At 42.5% G+C, this 23,456-nt stretch overlaps 1 protein-coding gene across 3 annotated transcripts in view; it reads left to right on the top strand.

Moving 5' to 3' along the window:
- TRPS1 (transcriptional repressor GATA binding 1) overlaps positions 1-23,456 on the top strand; it is an 832,359-nt gene that overhangs the window by 771,492 nt on the left and 37,411 nt on the right. The window lies entirely within an intron of this gene.

The raw sequence follows: 23,456 nt of genomic DNA, 5'->3' as shown, positions 1-23,456 counted from the left end.
TGGTATCCATGATTAGACCAAACAAATACATTGTGCAGATTTTACATGGCGCGGCTTATCATGCATTTGCGCATCTGTTATGTCACTGAACAAATCAGTTTTGTTCCATGGCATCTAATCTAATAGGGATGCATTCATTTACATAATAAACATTCTTTTAATTCTCTATCCGGGACATTTTCATCTTTAAATCTAATGCTTTGCACTGCTTGAAATGCCGGGAATAAAACATAGTCACATTGGGGTGTATATTTCATAAGATAGTCTGCATTAGTGGTCATTTAAAGAGCACAATGTCACCGTTTCCTACACTAAAGTGCCGTCACTTTTTAATAGGACCTCTGGCTACAGTGGATTCAATTGAGTGTCCTTGTATAATTCTTCGGGCTTGATTCACAGAAGTGTTTTATAATGGTGCAATCCCATTGCACAACAACGTTCTGTGAATCAGGCTCTTACATTCTAAAGTCCCACTCCCACAATTGTTCAACACTGTTGGTGGATTTGCCTGAGAGGAAGCTGTGTCCCCCCCAATCCCCCTTTATGCATGGATTTCGGGTGTCCATCACTGGAGTGTGGAGGTCCCTGGTCACGAACATTTCCATTTTGCTTTCGGTCGTGTGTATAGGTGTAGAGTACATGCTCTGGTCATGTCAACAAGTCGGCAGGACAAGTCAGGTGAGTGAGCTAGCAGTTCTCATTCCATGTCAATCTACATTTTTAGAACCTTTTCGCCTTTCAATTGCTGGTTTTATTTAATTTTTGTGTATTACCAAATTCAGTCCACTACATCCGCCGCTGATGGCCTGAATTATTTGCCTAGTTGGTGATATTTTGGTAAAGTCAGTGCTTAATCTGAAACAACAGAATGGGAACAGACGTGTGTTACACTTTTTTTGTAAATATAATTGTGTCATTTTAATACAGTGTAATGGTATTTTTAAGTGCTCATGCTTCCCTCCCAGGGCTTCACACATGAGAGCAACTGGGCCCCCTTGTGAACAGTTGCAAGGTGATAACAGAGGCAATATGAAGCACTCTGCAGTAGTTTAAGACCGCCACCAAAACAGCTGTCAGAACCTCTGTTAAAAGACAAAAATAATTTTGTCTCGCAGTTTCAAACCTGCAGTACTTGATCTTTTGAGGAACAATTTCAAGCAGTCCCTGGTGATCTTGATACATTGAGAGACTATCTCCTGGTAGCAAGTCAATGCACAGAACCCCTTGGCCAACCAATTTGCGACGGTGAATGCTTCTCCAGGTGTAAGTAAGCAGTCACAGAGTACGGTTAACTAATGTTTGTATTATTTTTTAAAATTATTTATTGTATTTCATTTCGTGGAAAAGATCAACATGAAAGCACCAAATACAATTAAAAAAGGCCAATTCAAAATGGCATTGGCGGGGGTGAGCGTGCAACACAGCTGTGCTGGTATCCTGCCACCAGAGGCAAACACTCTCACCACTTCTCCACCAATGTCGGGATGATAAATCCTGGAGAAGCATAAACAGAATATACAGAATATAAACACATCCTCATAAATCACAAGCTGCTGTCCTAAAAAGGCACACTTGCATTTCACCAAAACACATCATTCAAGACTCATTCCTCCTGCCTTTTCTATTGACACTTTTACTAAACAAACTACCATTGTCAAAGGTAGTTTGGGCTTCGATACGGGGTCTTCAGCTCTCCTGATGTTTTTTGCTACAGCTCCCTTCATCCCTTGCCATTAACAATGCTTGCTGGGGCTGATGAGATCTTGTAAAAATATGTGTGTTACGCTGCATAAATTAAATAGTGACACACATCTCCTTTCATAGGATGGTGGAGATGAGGTTTAGGAGGACCTTCCAGTGATCTACCCTGTTACCTCTCCAATAAACTAACATTCCATAACTTTCAGCCCTGACTGTACTTATTTATTTATTTAGTTGCTTATAAAGCGCACCTTCACCAACGAGGGCATCATGGTGCTACTGGAAGGAAAGGCAGCAAAAGAGCAAACAAAACTGACATAACAAGGAGAAAGAATCCACCTAAATAAAAAGGAGAGATGCTAAAAAAGAAAGGTTTTTAAAGCACAGCAAAACTAGAGGTGCTCCTGTGTGGCACACAGGGCCAGCGGGAGAGAATTCCTAGCCTTGCGGCCACCACAGAGGAAGCCCGCTCCCCAACCTGGAGCGGTGCCCATGGGGAATTTGAACCAGAAGAAAAGATGTTGAGCGTAGGGAGCGAGAGGAAGCATAAGGAGGGAATCTTTCCTGAAGAATCTCAGGGCCTTGACCGTAAAAGGGCCAGTGCACCAAACAAAAAGTGCTTCAAAGTCAACACATTTAGCCACTGGCAGCTATGCAGAGAGACAAGGATAGGGGAGGCAGAAGCATGGAAAGAAACCCCTGTCAACATTCTGGCAGCAGTGTTGTGAATCACCTGAAGGAGGTGAAGTAGATAAAGAGGCTGAACTAGGTATAGAGCGTTACAATAGTCCGAAGAGCCTGCCACTATAGATGATATCACCACTGATTGAAGGTGGGGGGATGATATTGGAGAACTTTGCGCAGAACCCTGATCTTAAAATAGAAACACTGATGAACCCTAGAGGCTCTTTTAATAAAGGTAACACTTCATACTATGGATGGGACAGAGAATAACTTCTCAAACTAAGCAATAAGACCAATTCAGGAAGTTGGCAAATAACTGTTTTATTTGCAGTTTTCTAAAACAGGGAGTACAACTGACATCAACAGATGTCGCAGAGCATAATCTCAACACATTTAATAAAAAACAGCACTTTTGTAGCAACAAATCATCATACATGATGTCATACTACATAGCAAACTAAGAAAACCTATGGGAGGTTGTGGTTGGACTAAGGGTACTATCTACGTATACTTTCTATATGTGATAGAATCGTGATTGGGTCTCTATGGTCAGGTGGGCACCTTAAGCCTGTCTCTAGTGCAAGTCATCTTCAACAGTTATTAAGTATACAGAATACTATTGGGTCTTAAACTATAAGGCTCTTCGTTATACAGCCTCTACAATTAGTTGGCACACTTGTACCCTTCTGGAACAATTGATTCTCTAGCAGCATGTAAGTTGGTACCACAAGTGCTGGTGGATGAATTTGACTGTGTCTTCCCACCCAATCAGCACATCATCTCTCATCACTCATGCCGTCTGTCATTCACATTGTCTTTGAACTCGGCCTTGTAGTAGCTTCTTGTCTCTGGGAATATAAGGGAGTGTGAGCACTTACTATCTTCAATCTGGTGCACCATGCCCTTCATCTATTTTTACCCTCAGGTCACGTGATCAGAGACCGTCAATTAGTCGGTATTGTGGCCTTTAATTGCCTTTAATAAAGAAACTTGGCACTCATGGTGTTCTCGGTTTGCAACTTATCAAGGGATGCCTCTACTTCACACTTATGCTGTTCTTCGCAGGTTGATAACCAGTTCTTGGCTGCTTCCAGTCTTTGACATCAAGCCAGAGAACCTCTTGGGTTGGCTTCGAATTCGAGCCTATTCTTTCCTGTGACACACACATAGCTCTCAATCTGTCTTCCTTCATGGAGTCTCGCTTGCTAAAATTGTATCATCGAATGTCCAGAATTCTCTATACATATATGTTGGAGGCACCGCCTGCAGTCTATATACTATGTATTGCCAGCCTTATGAATACTAAGTATACTTGCGTTGTAGCGTCTGTGCAATTGTAAAATGGCTTGTGTTTTCTGCAGTGCTCTTCACACGTGTAATCTTCATTCTGCACATACATCCAAAGGCCCTTATCACAAGGCCCTGTCTGTTCCTCTCTCCACGCTTCATCTGCTACAACTACGCCAAGAAGGTAGGAGCCCTTTCTATCAGGATCCATGCTTCTACTTCATGAGAAGCTAGTTCTAGCAGTATCCGACTATAATGCTGGTGAGAGCCAGGGGTGTACATGCCCTACCTTGTCTTTGCACAGTCTTCCGCATTTCATGTGCATTTGCTTAGGGCACTTCATTCATGAAGCTGCAGCCCACAGCATGGCACGAGATTAGCATTAAAATATATTACTCTGCTGCATATAAGCCTCTATCCACAATTCCAAAATGGCCACCATGTTCTTTGTGCCTCGCTAAGAGGCCCTTCCGAAAACATGGACGTACCGCCTGGTTGGCTGCAATTTACTCCTTTGGCCAATTGTATTGACCGGCAGGTGGAAGCTGGCCCAACATCCAAAGGCCATTATCATAAGGCCCTGTCTGTGCCTGTCCGGGTCTCCGGGTCCCTGGAACACGTTACTCTGCCCCTCTACAAAAGATTGGGGTCTCGGGTCAACTCAACACTTCCTTCGACCACTAGCAGCAATCCCAGGAGGCATTGAGACGTCAAACCTCTAGAACGGTAAAAACATGCATTTCACAACATCATCAGACTTGTATCTATGATGCCTCGCCTCTCAGCTGACTATTTCTATCAGTTGCCGCTGCACTATGGTCCATTTCCATGCTGCCTGCGCTTTGCTCTGTCATCAAGTAATACCTGCAATACCAAATGCTGCGCTTGTCCGCACTGACACTTAAACACGATAGGCATATCAACAAGGTTCGTAGTTACTTAAAATACACTGGATGGTCTCTTTGCCACCAGATATCAGGCCTGTTAGCTGTTTACACATTATACCTACTTTGTCGTTCTGCAAACTAACCACTGTCTTACTTCTCCTTTTCCTGACATTGCTTCCACGGATCCTCCTGTGCAAGGCCTCACAGTTTATGCGGTGCCAATATTCTGATTTAAAATCGCCAACTGCTATTATCGTATTACCGCCAAGTATTTTGTGCACAGTGTATTGCCCATTCGATTCCCATGCATTGACCTATTCCCAAAACTTGCAACATAGTTGGTATTGTATAGCCATCCTTTGCAGGTCTATAGTGCCTAGATGGCTAGCCTTACAGCCCATTCCGAGCTCAGTTGCCTGGAGACTTGCCTCCAGCATTAACTGACCGCCCCTTGTACCCATTGTGCATGTCGTTTTGCCTATGTGCTGCATATTTCTAGCTCAACTCACTTGTCACATTGTGGTCCCTGATCTGCTTTCTATATATATATATGTATTACATAAATAAATATGCAAGCACATCTCGCATTAATGTTGTGACCTGCCTCTTATCCTTTAATGATACTATGTAGCCTTACTATGCTGTAACATGTACTGTGAAATGCTCATTCATTTGCTATGTATACTAGGCCACTTCCCTTTAACATCTACCTGCCTCAGAACTCTTATTGATGTAACACAGTTCTACTATTCTTTTGCAAAGTGTACTCTGTATTGTGAAATGCCCATGCGCTCGAATGTTCCTACCAAATTTCAGTCCGGCCAATTTTCAGATGTCTTAATGCCAAGTCTGTGACTAGTAACACATCGGCATAGCTGTCCCCAGACCTACACGGCCCTCCATACATGGCATCTCAGGAACTCACACCATCCTGGCAGCTGCAGCTATATTTCAAACTGGTGCACAAGGCACACATATGGCACTTGCGGCTGAAACATGCCATCAATCTTGATATCTGGCTGATACATTGCAGCGATCTCATTAACTGTACTATATATTTTTACCCATTATCACGGCACATATGGCCAACGTTCATAAGGTAACCTTAACCATGGCTACCTTATTACCCCTCATCAATACCATATTACCCACTAAGTTCCTACCCGCTCTCCAGCCAGTCAGGACCACATATAACTTTAAACAAGGAACTATATTGAGTGGCCACTGCCCCCTTCACCGTTACAATGGATCCAACTATATACCACAAGACCTGCACTCAACCAACCTTGTCCTGTAAACATCAGAAACTCCAAACTAGCATCCCGTCTAAAGAACAGCCCTCCTCCCGAAGAACGTATCCAAGTACTAAGAATATGCCTAACTGGACTAAAATGGATAGCCCCAACCTAGCCAAAAACAGCAGCAACCCACCATTTCCTGCAACTAACCACCCACTCGCAGATATACCTATCTCAGAAGCTCCACTAATTAAAAGAGCCCTGATAAACACTTGGTCTGTTCTAGCGCACGCACTAGATATAGCAGATCACAGAAACCTGGCTACATTCAGCTGCAGGCCCAATGCTATCTCTAGCCATACCTGATAATTGCACAATCCTCAGAGCAGACAGAGAAAGTACCAGAGGTGGTGGGGTAGCCCTCTTTGCTAAAAAATCAGTTAGGCCATAGAGAATTCTCTATTCAACTGTTCTCCTCTGGTGAACTTCTTTCGGCCAAACTTCCTTTAACAGCTGTACGCACCATATTGATATACCTCTTGTATAGACCTCCTGGCCCATTATCTTCATTTGAGGAAGACATCACCCAACTCCTTACTTGGAACACCAAACATGGCTCCCAAATTATGCTACTGGGAGACTTAAACAGAGGCCTTAAAGACACCAAAAACTATAACGCAACAGCTCTAGCTAGCACAATCACGGAGTTAGGTTTCTCTCACCGCATCACCAAACCAACACACAGCAAAGGTAGAACCTTGGACTGGCTAGCCTGCGCCTGGTCTGACCACCATTTTATCTCCGTTACCATTCAGGATAGCCGGCTCCCAAACTTTAGCGTTACACAAGCACCTCAAGCATTTACCAGAAACAATAGCAATATCACAGCTGAGAAATTACTGCCCCTACTACATACTATCATCAATCTACACAAGCCTAAGAATATGGACTCATATTCTCTCATGGAGTTGTACAATCACACCTTACTTCAGGCCTTAGACAAAATTGCACCTTTAAAAATGCGTAATGCTAGGCCACTAGCTCACCTAAACAAGTGGTTTACTCCTGACTTGAAAGTCCAACAACGCAGCTCCAAAAGAATGACAGAAGTAAACTGGAAAACAAACATCCTACAGATCTGAATAAGGAAAAGTTCATAACTATCTCTAACAAGTACAAAGCTGCTATCCTACAAACTAAACGTGACACCTATAGAAGGCTATCTCTGGACCTAAAGAGCTATTCACCATCCTCAGGGAACTAGAGTCACCATCAAAACTGACAGGACCGTGCACTAAAGATGTGACCTGGTGCGCAAGTATACAAAAAGCATTACTTGATAAAATCGCTTTCCAACAAACTAAAATAGAATCTAAAAAACTCAGTCTGCCATCAGGCACTAAATTTGTAGAGGCACTCAACACGCCCACCAAACCTTGTTGACCATTCAAGTTTGCTCCTGTCACTACAAGGAAAGTAGAAGGAATTATAGGTAGCCTAAAACCATCAAGATGCCAAGGGCACATCTGTCCGGCTACAGTCATTAAAGAAGGGGCGAACAAGCCCGCTCCGTTCATCACCTCACTGATAAATACCTCCTTTGAAACATGTACAGTCCCTAATAATCTAAAAGAAGCTTGGGTCATGCCTCTACTTATAAAACGGAACCTTGACCCAAACATCCCTACTAACTACAGGCCTATAACTACAATACCCTTCTCAATGAAAATCCTAGACAGGATGGCTTACCTTCAAATTCAAAGCCATCTAGAACCCAATAACCTCTTACTGCGTTGACAATCAGGGTTCAGACCAAGCCATGGCACAGAATCAGCCCTCATTGACTTAAACATTCAAGTCGATGAATTAAAAGATAAAGGCAATCTGGCCCTCCTCCTATTGCTTGATCTATCAGCGGCTTTTGACTTAGTCGACCATAACATCCTCACTAATCACATGACCTCGGCAGCCTCCTTCTCCACGAAGGCCACTGCATTGATAAAATCCTTCCTTGCAAATAGGACCATGAGGGCATTCGCACCGTCAGCCTCGGCTGAACCTGACCCAATCTCATGCGGAGTTCCGCAGGGTTCTTGTGTCTCTCTGACATTATATAATATTTTCACAAAGCTTCTATTTAACCACTTACACGATTTGGGACTGACCTACACTAACTATGCGGATGACACACAAATCCTCATCACTCTCACAGACTCCCATGACAGAGACTCTAAACTCCTTAACGAAATATACCTAAGGATTCAGGCGTGGATGGCCATCCACGGTCTTTGTCTGAATGACGATAAGACAGAGCTACTCCTTATTGGATCTCAGACCTGACTAAACAAGTTAGACAACCATTACAAATCTTTCGGTATTAACGGCAGCAACAATAAAGTCTCGAACAAAGTCAAAATACTATGTATATATCTTGACTCTACCCTCTCACTCACCAGACAAATTAATGCTACAGCTTCAGCAACAGCCTGCACATCCAAACTGATTAATGCATGCAGGCCCTTTCTGTCCTCCAATAGTTGTACTACCCTCGCTATAGCACTTAGATTATCGAAACTAGACTACTGCAATGCCTTTTACCTAGGCACTAATAAGCGAAATATAAATAAACTACACGTGCTACAAAACAACGCTCTCAGAGTGGCACTAAACATCCTGAGAGCTAACCACATCTCCTCGGCAAGACGCAATGCCCTCTGGCTCCCAGTGCAAGATAGAATTGCATTCAAAACATTAGCGATAACATACAAATGCCTATCTAATTCTGCTCCAAAATACTTGTTAGACAAATTCACCAGAAGCCAATCCAATAAGCCTAACGGGGCTATATACACACAGTGTCTAGATGTTCCCAGATTCAAGTTACAAAAAGTAGGGTTCATCAGTTTCCCAGCACAATAGGCCAAACTGAGGAATTCCTTGCCTATAGCATTAAGATCGGAACCCTCCTTTTGGATTTTTAGAAAAAAAGGTAAAATCCAGGCTCTGTGCTCTGGATGTTTAAAGATGCCTGATGTTCTGCAATGACATATGTTGACTGTAAAGTTGTATTTTTCTGTAACATAAGGCTATTGTTTGTTATCTTTCTATGTATGTAATTATTGTGTATTCCTGAAACAATGCACCCATATACCTTTGGGTTAGGTTCGATATATAAATAATAAAATAAATAAATAAATAAAATCCTTCTCAATTCTTTACTTCGCTATCAAATTCTAGATCGTCAATACATCCTCTTCTTTGGTCATTCTTCTCAGTGTGTGACCCTCATTTCTCGTGACATCACCAGCTTCTTCTTTTCACGTCTTCACACTTCTTCAGGTGCTTCTCTCCGAAGACTACCAGTCTTTCGGGGATACTTCATGTAGGGTCTTCTCAGCGGATACCTTGTCTCAATGACTGTTCATGGTATAGATATCATTACTGGGGTTGCACATGTTGCAATTTCCGGTTTCCAAATTATAGGCAAAATAAGGGTGGGTCTTCCTGGAGAGGCCTTCGGCTGCTCCTCTACGCTGACATACAGCATTGACCAGTGGCTCAAAGGATAATGTGGAGGAGAGTTTTATGCCCAGCATATTCTAAATGTCTGTGGTTGTTCTCTCTAGGCAATAATACAATGCAATCCAAAAGAAGGTCCCCACTAAGTAGGACTGACCTATTAATCTAAAAGTATATTTAGCAACGTGCCAATGTTTTGCCATTTAAAATGCATTTAGTGATGTACCTGTACAATCACTAAATGTTCCCTTATTCATAGCACCAAGCAAAGACATGCATTCCGCTTTCTGGTGGCTAATAAACTCCCAACAGGTGCAGGCGTGCTCAACTTGTCTTGTGGTTATCAACTTCTAATATGGTACATATGTGGAAATAAAGTACTGTAGCTGCTGAAAAAAAGAAACCTGTACTGTAGCATATAATTGACCAACATATAATAGACGTGGTGTTGGTCTCCTCACCCACAAACTTTACATCTAGCCCCACACCATCCATGACCACAGATGCTGCTGTACATAGCTGTGAACAGCTGACAAATATCCATCAGGAAGTTAATTGGAGACCATTGGCAACTATTGCAACTGCTGTGTTTTGACTATAAAAAGGGGGAGTTTAAAGGTCAGGTGTGAATGTGTTACTTTACTGAAACAGCAGTCAGTGGTGGATAGACAAGAGGATTCAATTGTACAGTAAAGTGCAAGGACGACAGTGGGGGTGGGAGAACAATAGTCAACAAACAAAAAGAGTGTATCGCCTTTCCACTATCTCCTTCTCATCTAACATTTTGGACATCTCTGAAAGGTCTAACTATCAGCTACATCTCCCCAGAGGTACTTTCCCTTTCCTCACTTTCCCCAGCGGCTCACTGTCACCAGAGCCCTTGTTCTCTCTAGGCTGGACTACTGCAACAGCCTCTTCCTCAACCTGCCTGCTTTTACCCTGCGCCCTGTGCTACTCATCCAGAACAGAACCGCAAGACTTATCATTGACCTGAAGCCCAAAGGTCTGCCTCTCTCCGGTGCTAAAATCCCTTCACTGGCTCCCCATGGATTCAAGTTCAAGACCCTCTGCATTGTCCTCAATACTTTCTGGGGCCTGGGACCTACATACCTGAAACGCTGCCTCCCTAAATACTGTCCCTCACGAGCCCTCCGCTCATCTACCTCCAACCTTCTACAAGTGAGCCGGTTCTCCAAGCAGAGATTTGGAGGGAGATCCTTATCCTCAGCTGGTGCCTCCCTCTGGAACAGCCTCCCTGCTGCCCTCCGTCTTGAGCCTGATCTTCTTAAATTCCGGAAACTCCTCAATACCTTCCCCTTCATCTCTTCCTTCTCTCTCCCTCTACCCTGCTAACCTAGCTCTCTGCTCCTTCCCGCTCTCACTTACTCTGCCTGTGCAGACTATTATCGTCCCAAGAATTTCAAGGGCACTGAGCGACCGTTGTTTTTCCCCATGTTCCCACCCTCCTTGAGCGCTTTGAAACACTTGCCTGTGTATAAGCGATTTATAAATAACAATTACCATACCATACCCAAGAATGATAACGACCCTCTGGTTTGTGGTCTCAAAGACCATGAATAGAGGGGTGTTTCTATTCTCAATGGAATGACTAACAGCACGTTTGAGTGCGATCCTGTGTAATGGTGCAAGTGCCTGGACATTTCGTGTTAAAAGCTGTCAACGGTGTGCATTCCTGGTGCTTTTATGGCAATAGCTCTTATGTGATAATAGTATCTCTCATTTGATGTTAATAATAGAGGAAATTATAGAAATAACTGGTATCTTGCAAATGCTGGCAAATGCCTAGAGAAAAGCCCAAACTAGCTTTTCCAATGCTTGTTTTGGTTGGTTTTGTAGAAGCATACATGGAAATAGAAACAGACACAATCAGTTGTGAAAATGCAAGAGCATTCACGTTTGGAAGCAAAAAGCCTGCGGTTAAGCCATCGCTTTTAAGGAATTTGACTATTTTAAAATTGGTTTTGGTGCTTTTGTCCTATTGTCCTCAAGTAAATAAAAACAAAAACAATACACATAATAGCTGCAACCTACAATACTGTGTGTATGCTTACATACACATTGAGCAATAATTACTGTTGCGTCAAGGTTAACCAAGAGGTTCTGTGCACTGACTTGCTAGCTGAAGATAGTCTCTCCTTATTTCAAAATGCCTTTAACAGGTTAAGTTAATCCTCCCAGAAATCAAATAGCATAAGTTCGGAACTGCTTCAAAACCAAAGTCATTTTTGTTGTTTGAGTAAACTTATATTAATCAGTGTCAGTCGTTATTGTGACATCTTTTTTGAAATGTGTGCTATAGTATGTGTCACCCCTTTTTCAATTTTTACTCTTCTAACAATAACTTCTCATATTGCGTTTTGGTGTCTTTGGGGTTAGGACACACCTCTCAACTGAGATGTGACCCTACTGAAGAGTGCTTGTTACTTTCTCAGACCATTTGCAATGTTTCTGTACCCTGCATATCTTTGCATGGGATCATTCGGTTGTCATGTTTTAATGGCTTGGGGAGTGTAGGTGAGCGAGCAGATCACAGGTGTAGCTTGAGGTGTTCAATGCTTTTAAATAAATTGGTGAGATAGGGATTCATCGAGAAGTGTACTGTAGATTGTTTCTGAATGTGTAGTATGCAATACTTAAGCAATAAGCCCCGAGCTGTGGGGGCATTACCGAGTCAGATAAAGCCCCGGGGTCCATAGTTACAGGCTCGATCGAAGCAAGGCCCTTAACGAAGGCCTCAGGCCTTTACCAGACTCGTTAATGACCCTGTGGTGAGCAGCTTATTTCTATTAGTACCCTGGCCCGCAAGACCGGGGTACTAAAAGCATTGTTTTTCTGTTCTAGAACTCTGTGGCATTTCGGAACAGAAAAAAGAAAATGTCAAAAAAATGGCAGCCGGGGAAGGGAAAACGGAGTCCGTCTTCCCCTTTCATGGCGACCATTCAAAATCAATGTAAAAAATTAAACAAAGAAAATGGACGCCATGGAAAGGGAGACGTGACTACATATAGTCCTTTCTCCCTTTCCATGGCGACCATTCACAAAAAAGTAAAAATTTAAACAAATAAAATGGCCACCATGGAAATGAGAGAAGGGACTACACGTAGTCCCTTCTTCCTTTCCATTACGGCCTGTCAGAAATCGGGAGCGGACGCGCTGGGGACAAAAGTGTTCCCAACGTGTTCGCTCCCAAAAAAAGGACCAAAAAGAAGGTAAGTGGGGTTGGGAGGGCACGGAGTGGATTGTTTGGATGGGGAGAGGTGAGGGCAAAAACACATGAATCGCCGGCGGGGGAGGATGACAGCCTCCAGCCGTGTGGTGGCTCGGAGCAGCGATTACCCCGTTCTGAGCCTCCTCATTGGCTGAGGAGCTGCCACACCCCCCCGCCGTGGATACAATGAATTCACGGGATTCTCGTTCGGGTAAAGCCCCGGTGAGGGCCAATCAGATTGCATGTAACAATCTGATTTTCTTTTGCCGGGTACTAAATACCAATAGAGTATGCGTCACACATTCAATATGTACTCTTAGAACCAGAGGGGATTAAAAAGATATTAAATATTGAACAAGTTACAATGCACATAGTTGCTGATGTGTATTTCTGGTGCTTAAGCTCCCACCCCAAAAACTGAGTATTTAAAACAGGCAAAAAATAGGGGCCCATTAAAAAAAGCAACATAATGAATAAATACTAAATAAATTAGCACCTTTGTCCAGGACCAGCGCTTTAAGGTCCAGGTCCTTCGACCTCCATTGAATAGCAAGGAGTCATCTAGTGGTAAAATTATAGACATTGTTTCAAAAGGCTGCGCACAACCTATATCAAAGCTAGAAGGGGGCCAAAACACTGTTGAGATCTATGTACGATGTAGCTCATTCGGGTTGATAAAAAAAAGTGATACATACACATCTTGCCCACAGGTACTGTCTAAGGAAAAGTTTAAGTGAAGGAGTGAAGTTTAAAATATATGATAGACTATAACACGCATTGGGCATGAATGGTTATAATATATCATGCAATGGTGGCTAATCCCTACATACCTGCATGATCTGCTTGCTCGGGGCACCCTTCTGCTAATGCTGTAACTTGCATGCCTGCAGGCACAGAATAGCTCAAGCGTGAGCACCTATTATTATCAACATGATATTTTTATGTACAGTGGTATTCGTTTTGAATGGTTACTTGGTTAACTCCCCCTCCCTTTTCCCCCAAAACCATTCAATTCCACATTGCATTTTGAACAAGCTACAAGGCTGGTACTTGAGACATTCCTTTATTTAAATCATAACCCCCCTACCCTCCATGAACCCCAATATGTCCCTGGTGTTTTGCACTGCATTGGCATGTAGTTCAGAACAATGTATCAAAGTAAGGCAGCAAATCACATAAACTGATCAGTTTGTTCATTATAATGTAAAAGAGCTCCTGGTTGAGACCCTAGTCTGTTCAGGAGGACTCTATAATCAAAAACAATCACAAGTGAACAGTGTTAATCCTACCTATTGAGAAAATTAATGTACCTACTCGACCTAAGAGAAATGCACTCGACCTATGTCGATTGGTGACAAAACATTGACCAGCACTTTCTATAAAATGGTTGATTTCACCAAAACCCCACTTCACATTTGGTCCACTGCTTCCTCCCAATGGCCAGCCACACACATTACCACTTTTATTCGGCATTTACTGTAAATAATGTTTGTTTGCAGTAAATGTCAAATGAAAGTGTCATACATCCCAGAATTCCATTGTACCCACTGTTAGGCACAATTGTATGCAGTACCCTTTGGGTGCACTACAACAACCCTGACCTCCTGGCAATAGGAACTTAACCTTTGGTATAAGTCTGTACTACACAGGTTGGTAGTGTGTTCAACAGCCAGGCTTATCTCAAGAGGGGTTAATGTGAGCTGTAGGAGAGTAACACAGAAATTCACAGTGACAAGTATACAAATAAGCACTTACACACAAGGTTTTTTGAATAAACAATTATTCATGTATTTATCAGTCAGTTAGAGTAAGCCTTCTTCAGAAGGGAGCAATATAAAAGCAACACACAAATACACTCCAAAATTACACACTCTTAGTTTCTAAATCAGTAAACACCCTTTTGGGATGGCCCACAGTCACAACCTACACCCTCAGGTGACTTCAATAGCTAGAGTACTGGGGACATTAATATCTTACTGTTGCATTTAGAATACTCTTATAAATTGGTTAAAGGAAAAGGTTATTAAAATAAACAAGAGACCACAAATATTCTTAAGCAGGCAAGTACCTTCGGATTCCCTAAACAGAGTCATTCAGTGTAATAGGTCAAGCCAAAGTCAATGGGAAAAAGTGTATATGAGCTGAAGCACTTCTGGTAGGTAAGTAAGGAAAGGGATTTGCACAATGTTTGAGAAGTCTTTGAAGAAAGAAGAATCAATGTAGGGCGACAAGTTGTTTAGACTTGTGAGTAGTAGAAGATGCAAGCAACTGTACAATAAGAGGTAAGTTCTCTCAGACTTTACAGTACCTTTGGATTGAAGAAAAGGTGCAGCAGATGGCTTCTGTTCCTGTGCAGCTCTGCCGATCTCACTGTTCCTGGGCCTCAGTCGTGGGGACAAAAGGGACAATGTCTGGGGACTCCTGCACTGCATGCGGACGGTCACCGCTCAGAACTGGCAATCTTCAAATAAGTGGCACTTCGGTGTTTCAGCTCCTCGTGACTACCGCAAGTAGCAACACTGCTGTTCCTGGCTGTCGAGATGGACTTTCCTTGCTTCTGCGGTCCCGCACTCTGTTGAGGGGGATCAGGCTTGGTCAGTCCTGCTTCCTGGGAGTCCGGAGGATCTTCCTGGAGCTCTTGGCCAACTTAAAAGCAATGCACACCATCTGGTGTTCCTCTCCCTGTCTATTCGGTTTCCAGCAGTAACTCTGTGGAAATTCAACCAGCTCCGAGAAGATGTCCAGGTAGCTTACTTTGGAGTTGATTGATCCCACCAACTCAAGGAGAGAAGTCGTCCTTGCAGGGGCTTCTCTGTTGATATGAATTTGGAGTTTCAGCACAGCAGCAGGACTTTACCGGGCAAACCAACAGTCCAGGAGTTGCATTGGGCGTCCTCTTCAAGTTCTTCTTCAGTTCCTTCATCCAGTGGTCGACTCTGCCTTCCAAGCCAAAAGCCTCGCCTTTTATTCAGTTCTCTCCTATTCATTCCAGCCTAGCTGTCAGTCACCCATCAGGATGGCTGTCCTTGCCGGACAGTCAGCTGGCCAATCACTACAGAGTGCATTTGGGTCTCCTAGGAGACTAAGCACAGGGAGTTTCGGGCTCCTCCCTCACTTCCTGCCCCCGCCAGACACCCTGGAGCCAGAGGCGTGTTTCACTCGTGAATCCCACCAAAGGCAAAGCTAACAAAGGGACCAAACCTGGTTTGGCGCGCAGAGTAAATCTCAAGAAGGACTTTGCCATGATAAATGACGATAAAGAAGACCGGGGCCATTTTGACAAAAATGGTATCCTTAAGTGCTTTACTGCAGCTGCAAACGCAGCCCACGGTAAATGCACACCACAGTAGTTAAAAGTAAACCACTGCCACCAGCCATTCAGTGAGGAAAGGGTAACATAAAAATAATACATGAGAAGCTAGACAAAGGGGATACTATGTAACCCCTCCAGCACCCTATTGTAAGATAGTGTGTGCTGGGTCTAGAAAGTTACAAATGTAAGTAAAGTCAATTTCACTTTACTGCTCTGGGAAACAGTAGTTTATCCCAGAAAAGGTATTTAAACCTTGGGGAAATCTGGAAGACTTCCCTGTACCACTGCACTGAAGGTGCTGTGTGACACAATGTTAAAGGTGATGCCTATGGAGTTTGTCAGGCTCCATAACCAAAAGAAACACAACGTTCAGAAATCACATTAAAATACATGAGAGAGTGGGAAAAAGGGGCTCACTCTCTCCAGGTTAAAAAAAATCAAGTCCTCAAAATCCAGCAAAGTTGCTGGGGGTCTCTACGGTGGAGGGAATTAGCACATTTCTGAGAATTCTTCCAAACACCCAGTAGCAAGGTCACGTACCATACGAATTGTACTCAACCTTTATAAAGCTACTTGACCATGCTAATGGGCAAGTAGATTTGGTGAGGCCTGACATTGCATATTGTCCAGTGGATCTTAAGTTATTTTCTACCATTTTGGGCACACCAACCTTTTGTCAATAACTTGCAATACTGTGCATTATGCCGGGTACACTTAAATCGGAAGCATTTTTCAAATATTTAAAGTCTCAGTGTTATTACACCTTTATATGCTAGACTATAGACAAACATTCCATCTAAATGGAATGGAGTACCTGACACACCCACATGTCAAGTGCCCCTCAAATGCCCACGTATGCCTTCATATGCCTGTCATAGTCAACATATGTTATCGGAATAACCCCATACATGCAGTTTCCACCATCATATGCCATGGACACACGCAAGTGCCCACAATAATAATTGCCAAAATCGATAAATGCACATGTAGGGCTACAAGCAATTCCTGAGTATGTTGTGAGTCACATGCAACTGCTCTTTTCTCAGGAAGCATTCTGTTGACTACAGGCTATCAAGAATCACATCTTAAATCTGCTTTTACATCTTTTTTCGTAAATCAATATATCAATATATTTAACTCCAAGAAGGCAGGGGTAGACACATACCTCCATTTTTTACCTATTTATCTGCCATCACCCTGGGGGACTTCAACATCTGGTTCGAAGACAGTCACGCCAACTCCCAAAACTCACTGACTGAACAACTCACCACCATGAAACTACGACAACTAGTAAAAGGGGCAACACACTCGGCAGGACACACCCTGGATGCAATTTTCGCCGAGGAAAAACTCATCACCACGGCACCGCCAATACAAATACTGTGGAGCGACCATCTCATCATCCCATTCGTAATCACTCTGCCTTCTCAAGTCTGCATCCAACCTCCTAAACTCACAACCACCACAAAAAGAAACTGGAAAGACATCAAAGAAAGCAACCTATTCGAACAACCAGAGTTAACCAAGCCCTCAACAACAGAACTAGAGCTAGCTGACCTAGACGGGAAAGCAGAGATATTACACAAATGGATTGCAGATACAATTGACAAGATGGCCCCAGAAAAACCATTCACACCATCAAAAAAGAGAGCAATGGCAAAATGGTTTACCCCACTATTAAGCACCATGAAAAAGGAAAATAAACAGATGGAACGGGAATGGAGGAAAGATTACAACCTAGACAAAAAAACACTGTTACAGAAGCAAATCCGTGCATACAAGAAGGAAATTCAAAAGGCAAAGAGAAGGCATTATGATGACAGAATCACAAATGCCACGAACACACAAAAAGAAATGTTTCACATCATTAAAGAAATGAGAAACCCACCAGGCTGTGACAACACCCCAACACCCTCGGAGAAACTCTGCAATGACCTTGCAGACCACTTCAAGAAAAAAATAAATGACATCCGACCAACCATTCAACAGGGGCCAACCAATAGCAACATACAACCAAATAAACCTAACACAGAACCGCATCACAAACTCAAGAACTTTCCTGAAATATCAGCAGAGGCATTCGCAATGCTGGTAAAACACAGCAAGAAAGCAGGTTCACCGATGGATCCCTGTCCCCCGGACATCTACAATTAAATCCTCGCACAAAGAACGCCAGCAAAATATTACAGAAACCTTCTAAATCTATCACTAGCAACAGGAACGGTACCAAGGATCTTCAAATCAGCTTACATCAAACCACTTCTGAAAAACACAAGCGGCGACGTAGATGACCTCTCCAACTACAGACCGATCTCTAACATCCCCTACCCGGCAAAACTCCTTAAAACCTACGTATACAAACTAACCCAAGAACACATTGAAAAACACCACCTGCTAGACCAAGCTCAAGTCGGCTTCAGACCCACAAGAGGTACAGAAACAGCACTACTCTCCATCTGGGACGACCTAAAAACAAACACAGACTCCAACACAACATTAGCCCTATCCTGCTCGACCTCTCCGCAGCCTTCGACACAGTTAGCCATGACACCCTAACCAAAAGACTAGAAGACATAGGCATAACAGACACAGCACGATTGCTGGACTAAATCATTCCTAGCAAACAGAACATAAACCGTTTGGATTAAACCCTTCAAATCCACCCCACAAGTTAACGACTGTGGAGTGCCACAAGGATCCTCACTATCACCACTCTACTTCAACATCTACCAAACCCCAGTTATCAGAATCTTCAAGAAATACAACATCACATGCTACAACTACAAAGACAATACTAAAATCATCTACAAAATCAAAGACACCCAAGTTGAGCATTCAAATGTAACCGACTGTCTGAAAGAAGTCTTCAACTGGATGAATGCCAACAACCTGAAAATCAACCCAGGAAAAGCAGAAATCATGATCATATCCAAAGACCAAGGGAACGAAACCACCATCCCGTGGCCAACGGAAATGAGAACCGCACCATCACCACCTAAGGTAGTAAAAAATCAGGAAGTCCTGATGGACAACACCCTAAACTTAGAACCACAAAGAAATGCTTCTTCCTCCTCCACACGGCAAGAAAAATACTACCTTTCCTCTCCTTCACACACAAAACACTCATTACCGTCGCCCTCATCATGTCAAGAATCGACTATGCAAACAGCCTCTACCTCGGAATACCGGAATACCTCCTGAAGAAGCTACAACGGATCCAAAACACAGCAGCCAGACTACTATCCAGAAGAGACCACATCACCCCTGCCCTAAAAACACTACACTGGCTCCCAGTAAAACATTGTATCACCTTCAAAACAATGTGCATAACGCACAGGGCGATCTGCGGACAAGGAGCAGAATTCCTACAAAAGAAAATAACAATCTACAAGCCAACGAGACCCCTCAGGTCAACCAAAGAAATCCGCCTGGAATTAACCATACATTAAGAAAAAACTCAGGGGAACCGCCTTCTACCACTTAGCCACAAAAACCTGGAACAACATCCCAAAAGTAATAAGAAACACCAAAGATCACCTGAAAACCTGGCTCTTCAATACAAGAGACTAAAACCGAAACAACAGTAAGATAAAAATGACTAAACGGGAAAGGACAATGACAAGCTCCCAGAACCGACTGAGAAGCACCCACGGCACCTGGACGGGTGACGCCGGACAGAGTGGTACACAGGCGACACCCATGGAGACGGAGGCAACAACCCCAGCCAATCCTAACCAGCATCCCCAACCGCCCATTTAGCTGCTACTAGGTACCACTGGGTTGTGGAACTGTTGGGATACTACCAATCACCACACTAACTGAGGTGTGGACACTGGCAGGTGCACTAGCCATATAAGTGGGAGAGAGGAACATACAGGTTTGTTGGCGGAGCGGGCGGAGGAGGCAGCAAGATGTTAAAGGGGCCTCGAATGCAGAAAGGGCACAGACCTTCCAGAGGCACAGGGTGCCCACGCACCCCAACTGGTGAGATTACGCAAGCCCAACTCCTCAATTCAGGATAGAGATGCCAACTAACCAATACCACTAACTATTTCTTCCTCTGCATACACATCTCAAACTCCAAACCAAACACAACCACAAGCCTACAGCACAACAAACCGCACAAACTACACTAAACTACAACAACAAAACAAAAAACACACATAGACTCGCACAACAGTACACAATGACTACCGGCCGCAAACACCACAGGCCTAGCCGACGGACCCACCGGGCTGAGGCCGCCAACAGCACATCACTGCACTCTTGCACTTTTTCAGCCTCCTCGCACTAACTCACCCTCCCTCCCTCTTTCAGAGCCGCCAGAGCGCCAGGGGACAACTCCGGTGGTGATAGTGCGCAGTACAAATGTCCTTTAACATTAACATTAACATCTCTGGGTGTTTTGGTCATGTTATTATCATTTTCAATTTCAGTATGTTTACAAAGGGAGGGAACGAGTGGAGTGGAATCACAGTATGCTGTATGCAGATGGGTGAGAAACATGGAGGGTGGAGCATCAAACAGGGCCACCAATTACCAGAAAATACTTTCTGAAAATACTTTCAAAAGACACCCAAAACCCCACATACCAGCAAGTTAATCCAGTGAAAACTAGGGGGTCAAGTAGAATTTGCACCAGGACACCCTGGCCTGAATTAAGTACCTCACACAGCCCAGCATCTTATGAAATACCAAGTTGTTTAATTTTAGCTTGTAGTAGCTCATGCTATTGGAATTTCAAGTTGACGTGTGTGTGTGTGTGCATTTCGCAAAATTATGGGAGCCCTTATTCTGACACGTGAAAATAAACTCCTAACAGAAGAAATGTATCAAGACTTTATTGTGATTGATAAATTCATTTTGTACAGCAAAAACAATGGAGGCATAGTGCGACTCGCCAGCACCGACCAATACTGTGATTTAATGTTAGGGGTTTTTATGGTCAGACACCCTGGTACCGGTGATGCAGCTTACCGCCACACGGACTCAAGTGGCCAAAGCGCTCTCTAAGTGGTTATACCCATACACCTCACTTTTTCTTAACAATGCCAAGTAACCTGTTCTGTGGAATGTTGGCCACTCCTTCCTATGTGTTTGAGTTTAAATACTTAGCAAACATCCATGCAGCAACATTTGACACACCATTTTGGTTTGGACAGAGCCTGTGATAGATTCCCTTCATGTTCTCACAGCCACCCCATTGCCTTACTACATTCTTCCTTTGGCATAGTGAATCTGGATGTGTCATAATAAGAGGGGTTAGGACAACACTAGCCCGTCCACTTTCAGAAAGAAATGGCTATTGAAGTGAAATATTAATTTTGCAAATAATTCTCTATATGGCCATGTGTTATAAGGAGTAATTATATATTCTGATTTGTAACACTATTCTGAATCTGGAGATATAATTTACATTTGTGTCCCTTTAATCATAATGTTCATATTATTAAATCATAGATTTTAGTATGTCCTTTTTATATGCATATGATTTGTTTTTTCTGCCGAATCCAGATCTATGTCCAGTTTCCTAATCAGGCAAAGGATTCAGATGTTAGAGGACAATGTATTTCCCATTGTCATTTTGAATGAATGTGTGTGTGTACATTTTACTGTACACTTTAGCTTGCATTGCGTGTGCTTGGCTAACTCAATACCGGAAGACCAAGTGCTGTATTGAACAAATAACCATTTTCCCAGGCTATTTTCCATTAGCCCAGGCTTAATGTGTTACAAAGACAGAGTTTAGCAGCCTGTTGGTGGATATGTGATTTGAGAATGCAAAAATTATCCACCAGATACTGTAACTGTTGCCTTTCAGATGCAGTTAAACATATATAAGGGCATGAATTTGGGTTTTTTGAAGCCAAACTACTCACATTTAGATACATTTCTTGTAGTTTAGATCAAGGCTTTTGTCTTTATATATTATGTTGATGTAAGTGGTAAGTTAATGAGGCCTGGATATTCTGGCTTCACAAAAGGGATCAACTTAATGATTGTTTTGGCATCACTTGTACATTTTGTGTCACAGTTTAAAACTCTGCATCAGAGATATTTTCTTTCCCATGTAACATAAAATCTGCAACTTACACTCTTTTGCTTGAAATAGCGATCAAACCATAGGTTTCCATATCAACAGATATGATGTGATCCATGATACAAATGTGTACATAACCTTTGTATTGTCATTTTCTTTATAGAACATGGTAGCACACACACAGACACACCTTCAAAAATGTATTGTATTCAGTTAATAAAGTCCAAAAACACAGCAAGTCTTCCTAAGGGAAGAATGACTGGTGAATCTAATTTTACAATGGTAAAGAGATAAAACAAATTAAAAACATCATCCTGACCTTGCATCATTAACTAGAGAGCACTATATTCAATCAAATATTATTTTACAGATGTCACCCACTTAAAGAAAAACAAGATATCAAGTAAAACAAGATATCAAGTAAAACAAGTAAATCAAACCACAAGATGGAATTTCCGATTATCATCTAATACATAGCTGCCAATCAATGCTGTGTAAAAACCAAACAAAAAGACATACAACTGTATCAAATATCACAAAGGACATCAGTGTAAAAGGCAGAGAACTAAAATATGAAAGGCACTTAAATCATTCATATTCCTTAATTAATGTGATTACTCAGCATTCAATCTCAGAGTAAGCCAACATCTAATAATTGGCACATTGTCATGCCACTGCAGGTTTACTTGGCATGTTTGACTGTTATAATGCTAGCCTGCAATTTATGGAACCTCTGGTATTAAGGATTGGAAGAATAGCTGTTTGGTGGATATGATATGATATTGTATTTCTATCGCGCTCGTACACAAGTGATTTTGAGCGCGATGATGCACACATACTTGGGGCAGAGAAGAAAAGAAAGCACCACTGATCCATCCAATCAGGGCAACATGGGCTCACAATAACGTCATCAAAGGAAGTGGACCATGAAGTTGCAGTCCTTCTTATCTTAGGTTTATCACATTAACTAATATGGGTAGTTGATATCTTTATATATAAATAGGAGTAGTGTTAGAGACCTCATTCTACTTCAAAGCTTCTTTTGATATGACATACAGTAAACACCATTATCTCCAGCTCAAAACAGGCTACAGAACACTGCATGGTGTGCCTCTGGAAATATACATGTTTGCTGAATTAGGATGGTAAAGTCCTTTGAATGACATCAACCACAGAGTTCAATATTGGAAAGTATCACCAACTCCAAGAATGTGGTTTCATTAAATGACTAGACTTAGAATGATCAAATTTCAGAATCTGATCTTTTCATTGCCCATTGCAATGGTGATGAAAACACTTTCACGTCCCAATAAAATAAAGTGTTAGAAGGAAATTTGAACTTCAGCTTGTACGAACAATATGTTTGCCAGACAGTTTCCGTTTATTTCAGATTACATATAATCATAAAACATCCCAATAAAATGTCAATACATACAATTCTAGAACAAGATACATTCATACAAATGTCATAAAAATAGTAGTTGTAGCACACATTGTAGGATTCCTATTTTGCACATATTAAGATTACTTACAAATCCATTAACAATGATGTTTCCCT

This window comes from Ambystoma mexicanum, chromosome 5q, assembly GCF_040938575.1.
Source record: "Ambystoma mexicanum isolate Mex_15411 chromosome 5q, UKY_AmexF1_1, whole genome shotgun sequence".
Lineage (NCBI taxonomy): Eukaryota > Metazoa > Chordata > Amphibia > Caudata > Ambystomatidae > Ambystoma > Ambystoma mexicanum.
The sequence above is the reverse complement of the archived record's forward strand: the minus strand, read 5'-3'. Positions and strand labels throughout refer to the sequence as shown.